This window comes from Semicossyphus pulcher, unplaced genomic scaffold, assembly GCF_022749685.1.
Source record: "Semicossyphus pulcher isolate SPU_LCO1_2020_fin unplaced genomic scaffold, fSemPul1.0.p SCAF_8, whole genome shotgun sequence".
Classification (NCBI taxonomy): Eukaryota; Metazoa; Chordata; class Actinopteri; order Labriformes; family Labridae; genus Semicossyphus; species Semicossyphus pulcher.
Genome location: NW_027211759.1, coordinates 5,667,238 through 5,673,428, shown reverse-complemented (window position 1 = coordinate 5,673,428; position 6,191 = coordinate 5,667,238).

Below are 6,191 nucleotides of genomic sequence, written 5' to 3'. Positions count from 1 at the left end.
GACTTTGAAGTTGTTTTAATGTGAGTCCATGACTGCACCCAGTCTTCTGGCTTGGTCAGTGGTTTTCAGCACCAATGACTGTGTGCTGACTTTTTATCGTTCCTCTTTAGCTCCAAAAACAACTACCTCAGTTTTGTCTTAACTGAAGAAAATTATGGCACATGCACTCATTGATGTGTTCAAGGCATTTAACTAGTGTTTGTATGGGGCCTTGGTCCCCTGGTGGCGTTGTGATCTGTGTGTTATAGGGCTTTATCTAACCATCACTAGAAGTTAACCCTACGGGCTTATTTCACAGCGGATGTTTTTACATCCAGCAAGAGGAAAAGCTCAGGTGTTCATGATAACTTTAACAATGGTTCTGTTTTATTCAGGTGTCTGAGAGAGCCACGACAGGCAGTCAGCATGCACACAAGCAGGACCATGAAATTGAAGCAGCTAAATGGAATACAGCCGTCATTAACGCTGCTGCGCTTTTCCTCCTGTTGGATGTAAAAATGTCCGCCTATTAGGGCCGATTGTTTAAAGGAATTCATATTATCGGAATATTTGATGTATTCTGACTTCTGGTGTCTTTTAGACTGAAAAACAAGAAAGATTATTCTTGGAAGTTGCACTGTTATTGTCTTGCCTCTTTTTCCTCGTGTCAACTTATATCTGCATTAGTGTTGTACAGTACTGCCACCTGCTGGTGCTGCTGTGTCCACCTCATGAATAAAGAGGTTAGGGAGCAGAAAAGAGAAGTAGTGTGGGAGATATCTAAACCCTCAGAGAATAATTCATGGTACCTTCTCTCATGTTGAACCATTATTAAGGTAGTATTTCTTCAAAAGGCAGGAGTTTTATTCTCTAAATCTCACACGCAGCTTCATAAATATTCCTAAAACCTCTACGCTTGCTGCCGTGGGGATCTGTCGTCCCACCTGTGATTCAGCCCTTTTACTCTGGAAATGTCGGTTTTCAATTTATGTCACAAAAGGGAAAATTACTATGAAGAGCAGCTCCCCGAATAGAGAATGAAATAGCACTATTTCTGTGTGCTTTTACGCTTCATTGTGTTCAGGTGAGGGTATTTTTATTTTTTTTGAAAGCTAGAAGTTTTTTAAATGAAACAAAATGACTTCTTGGTGGTTAACTTGGAGCTCTGAAACTCAAAACTGAAATGATTTCTTTCAACATTGTAATTCTGCTGGGAAATAACCATTATTCACGATGAATATTTCTTCTGCAGGATGTTAAAGTGTCACAGTGCCAGCATTTGCAAACATCTCTTTGTTCCACCATTAAAACGATCTAAAAGCAAAGACGTTTTGTCTCTTGTTAGATTATACATGAGGAACGTGACTGAAACCTCTCAATCAGTGAACATATTCTCAGTCAAAGGTCAAATAGAAACATCACACAGCTACAGATTACATTGACCTTTTCACTGTCAGAACGATCATAATAAAGATGTACTGAGGCTCTTATGCTCTGAATGCTTCATGACGATCATTAACTACATTTTCTAACCATTTAATTTATTACAGAAGCCCTAAGCGAACATCCATACATTTTATTTACTGCATTTTTCTGTGATTTTAAAGTCATTTACCTTTGTTTTCTTGAGATCTTATTATTTTGGATGCACCACCGGTAGTCAGACTATTATAACTGGTGTCCCCAGAGCTGCAAAAGCACAAAACAAACAAATGCTGTGTTCTAAATGCCATATTATACCAGCAGTACGTACTGATGTGGCCTAAATGTAGTCTGTAGGATTCAAACAAACGCAAAATGTGCAGTATGCCAAAAATACCCGGATGTCGTACTGATTCGGAGAAAATCTCCAGTACGCATCGGACCAGTCTGCCTCACCTACTGTATCCCACAATGCAAAGCGCTGGAACATCACAACATCAGTTGAAATGACGGACAGCAGCAGCATTCCAGCAGGAGGGGGCGCTATAGCTAAAGAAGCGACAGTTAGCATATATATATAGTATGTAGTATATAGCATGTAGCATGTAGCATGTAGTATATAGTATGTAGTATGTAGTATGTAGTACATAGTGTGTAGTATATAGCATGTAGTATATAGCATGTAGCATGTAGTATATCGTATGTAGTTTATAGCATGTAGCATGTAGCATGTAGTATATAGTATGTAGTATATAGCATGTAGCATGTAGTATATAGTATGTAGTATGTAGTACATAGTGTGTAGTATATAGCATGTAGTATATAGTATGAAGTATGTAGTATACAGTATGTAGTATATAGCATGTAGCATGTAGTATATAGCATGTAGCATGTAGTATATCGTATGTAGTTTATAGCATGTAGCATGTAGTATATAGTATGTAAAATATAGCATGTAGCATGTAGTATATAGTATGTAGTATGTAGTACATAGTGTGTAGTATATAGCATGTAGCATGTAGTATACAGTATGAAGTATATAGCATGTAGCAAATTAAAACAATAAAAAATCATAATAACACTATTTATCTGTACATTGATTCATAATAGAAAAAAAGCTAATGAACTTTAGTTCATTGATTTTATTAAACAGGTAACTTTAAGTACAGGAAAATATTCAAACATTAGTTACTGGCTTTGAAAATCAGTGAATTTAATCTAAAATATGTTTAAATGAATGAATGTAGAGGCCTTAATTTTTCACTGTCACAATTTTAAGACTTATGTAGGGTCATCTTAAAGTTGTGAAGAAACTTTAGAACACATGAGATTCTTGAAGGCAAAGCTGTTTAATTTCTTCTTTTAAGAAGTTTTTTCTGAAGAAACATAAGAAGAAAGTTATGGAAATAAACACAAGAACTTCATTCAGGAAAATACATTTTTCTTAACTTTTTTCTTAATACTAAAGTTACGAAGAAAATTGCATTTAAGAAGATTTTTTTTGTGATTCCGGCCCCTGGTCTGTAATATCACAGTGACCAGCCTGTATTTCTGTTTTATCCCATTATCACGAGAAAACAAGCTTTGTTACCTCGAGATAACGAGAGAGATAACGTCAAGATCTCAAGAAAACAACGAGAAATGACTCGTTATAACTGGAAAACAGAGTCAGTAAAATGTCTGCATGCATGTCCACTCAGGGCGTCTGTGATATTTAATCCAAACTAAGATTATTAGTTCAGTCTGGTGTTTTTGCGTCTGGGCCCTATTTCTAAATGTGTTAGGGGTCTGAACGATTCATGGGAAGAAAAGTTTCTAACTTACAAAAAGTTTGGGAATTCGTCAGAAGCCACAAAGCGTGCAGTGCTGGATGCAAAAAATCCTTCAGGGCAAATGCGTCTGATAAATGAGTGTCCTCTAAAAGTGCTTTTTTGCAGAGAGGATCCCTAAAATTTAGACTTTTCTGTCCAGATAAGATTACAATAAGTTACAAGACTGTCTTCAAAGGCACCACGACACCATTGAACAATCATTTTACTTCACAGAATAAGGGATTTTCTGGTTCTGGTCCCTTGTGCCAACCCTCCTCTGGCTGGACAGGCTGGGTTCTTAAACCTTCAACTCAAGGCGATCGTGTCTCTTGCGCTTTTTTCTGGAGTCCAGTTTTAAGCAGGAGCTGGAAAAGAAAAGATCCTGCTTTTATTTTTCTCTCCGCTTGATTTCTCCTGATTCTGTTGACATTTTCTGCCTGTTTTGTTCTCTCAATGAGCCGTTCCTCCGCCCGAAGGCAGACTTATGTTTCTGTGACATTTTGAAATCCATCATGCTGTAAATCAGACGCAGCGCTTTAGTTAAACAGCACTGCCCTCTGCTGGCCGCGATGTGCAAATACAGTGTTGTTGTTCACTGACATGAGGGGACATTAACGGAGGCGCCTGTGGTGTGTTTTTTTTTTTACCTTTATTTATGTAAAGTTTGCCCTTTTCCTGCCACACACAAACGATTTGACACATTCAAGTTCAACCGGAGCCAAGTGAAGCTTACTGGAGCGTTTAATGTAGTTACAAGAGTCACAGGCAAAGGCAGCTCACAGTGATTGTTGAGGGGAAGTTTAAACAGCAGATTTGCAGCTTTCTGTTTGCAACTTCAGTGGACAAAATTCAGCCAGAAACTGATTTTAAAAAAGCTGTAAGTGATGATTTCAGATCTGTTTCATTTTGTTTAAAATAGTTACAATTAAATTTGTTTGCTGTGATCCTGAACTACAAACTTTCTCCTGCTTCATCCCGGAGGTTGTTTTCCTTTTTATTCTCAAGAAAATAGATCTGATTTATTTAACACGGCACCCCGACAGGGCCCTAAACCTTTCATTAAAGGTTCGATTCACCTCAAATCCAGTCCATCAGTGCAGTTAGATGAAGTTTTACCTGCTGATATTTCAACACGTCTGTCTCTGAGATTCCTGCTCTCACCTCAATACAGAGGAGGTGAATGTCATTTTCTTTTCTGGTGCTCGAAGAATTGAAAACCTTTTTCTAGTGAAGAAGTAATCCCACTGAAATCAGCTCATGATAAGGTCTGTGGCTCTTTTATTCACAGTCACTGGAACAATGTCTGGAGACTGATTAAACCTCGGTACCTCAGATAGACCCAAACTATCAGCATGACTTGATACAACTGTGAGGTCATCTTCAGGGATCTATTTATCTTATTATCACAGTAAATTTGTCCAGTAAAACTAAACATGTAGCAGAAAGCTGCAGGTAGAGAGGCTTCATGTTTTTCCTGCAGCTCGCCGTCTCTGGAGGAACAGACTGAGGCAGGACTAACCGTGTTGCTCTGCGCGCTGCTCTCCATCCAGCAGGCTCTCTGGCTGCTGTCAGGGTTCATATCTGAATTTCAAAGACAGCAAAGCGCTTTGATTTGAAGATGAAACTGACATTTATGAAGGCCAAGACTCTCATTCAGCGCAGCTAAGAGTGTGTTTTATCTGCTAAAGAGCCTCTGTGCCCTTTTAACTGCTGCTCTACACCACACATACTAATAAGAACTCGCACTGATTCGATGTGTGCTGTGTTGATGTTAAAGCTGGCATGTGATAAGATCAAAACTAAGAAATCGATGTCGACATTAAGTGTGTAACAGAAAGGCGACCAGACATCACAACGGTCCTCGGGATCTCATACGGACACACAAGGTTCCCTTCAGCGCCCTCACTGTCACCAACACCAAGACAGTGGAACATTACACTCCTCAGAGACACTGGCTTCCTGTGTGTCAAATCTTAAAATCCTACTCTTTGGCCAAAATATCAATCAGATCTGCTAGTTCGTTATGAGGTGTGCAGACCCCTCAGGTCCTCTGGGACAGGTTTACTGTTCCCAGTCTCAGAACCAAGCAGGGGGAGGCAGCTTTTAGCTTCTACGCTCCTCAACTGTGGAACAATCTGCCGGAGTACTGGAGGTCTTCTCAACCTGTTAGCTCTTTAAAAAAAGGTCTTTAAACACTTTTTTTTACCACTGCCTTCCTATAAGTTCAAACTTCTTGACTTCTCCTACTTATTCTTGTTTATTAATTTTGTTTGTCTAAAGGTTCAATGTTTAACTCTGTAGAAACAAGACAGGCTTAAACTTACTGTAACGTCAACACTTCCACATTGATATTAGACTCTCAGAGAGAGTGATGTTGTAGAAATAAAAAACACAGGACTTTTGCCAATGAGACCGGGGATCCAGTCGCATGTGAAACCATTTAAAACCATGATATTTTCCATAACCTTTTAAAGTAATCTCTAAGATAAATAAATGTCTGTTAAGTCTCTATCTATCACCGAATGAGGTAACACAATGGTGATTGAGCCTATGGCCCACTGATGAAAGCCTTTGCATTTGCAGTATCACAGACTGGGTGTCTGTGGTGACTTTAGCGGAAAGAAATCCCAAGCGGCGCCCAGTTAGTGACGCGTTTTCCATCATTCAGCAGTGGTTGGTCTGCCAGAGAGGGTAGGCGGAGCTAAGCAGCTGCTTTTCCGCTCTCTGCAAGTGTTGCAAGTAAACAGTAAACTACTATGGCTGAACAAACAACGAAAAGATGGATGACTACAGATACAACTTCAACAAGAAGTGAAAATCCAAAGAAGAAGAAACAAACTCGACGCTCAGATGAAGCAAACAGTCTAAAAGGAAAGCGACCGTCAGCCAGGAAAATCAAGAGTTACAACCGGAGCCAACCGTGGACGTCTGGTTAAATTGTGAAGTGTCCTCCTGCAATTTCTGTTTATCGCCACAGGT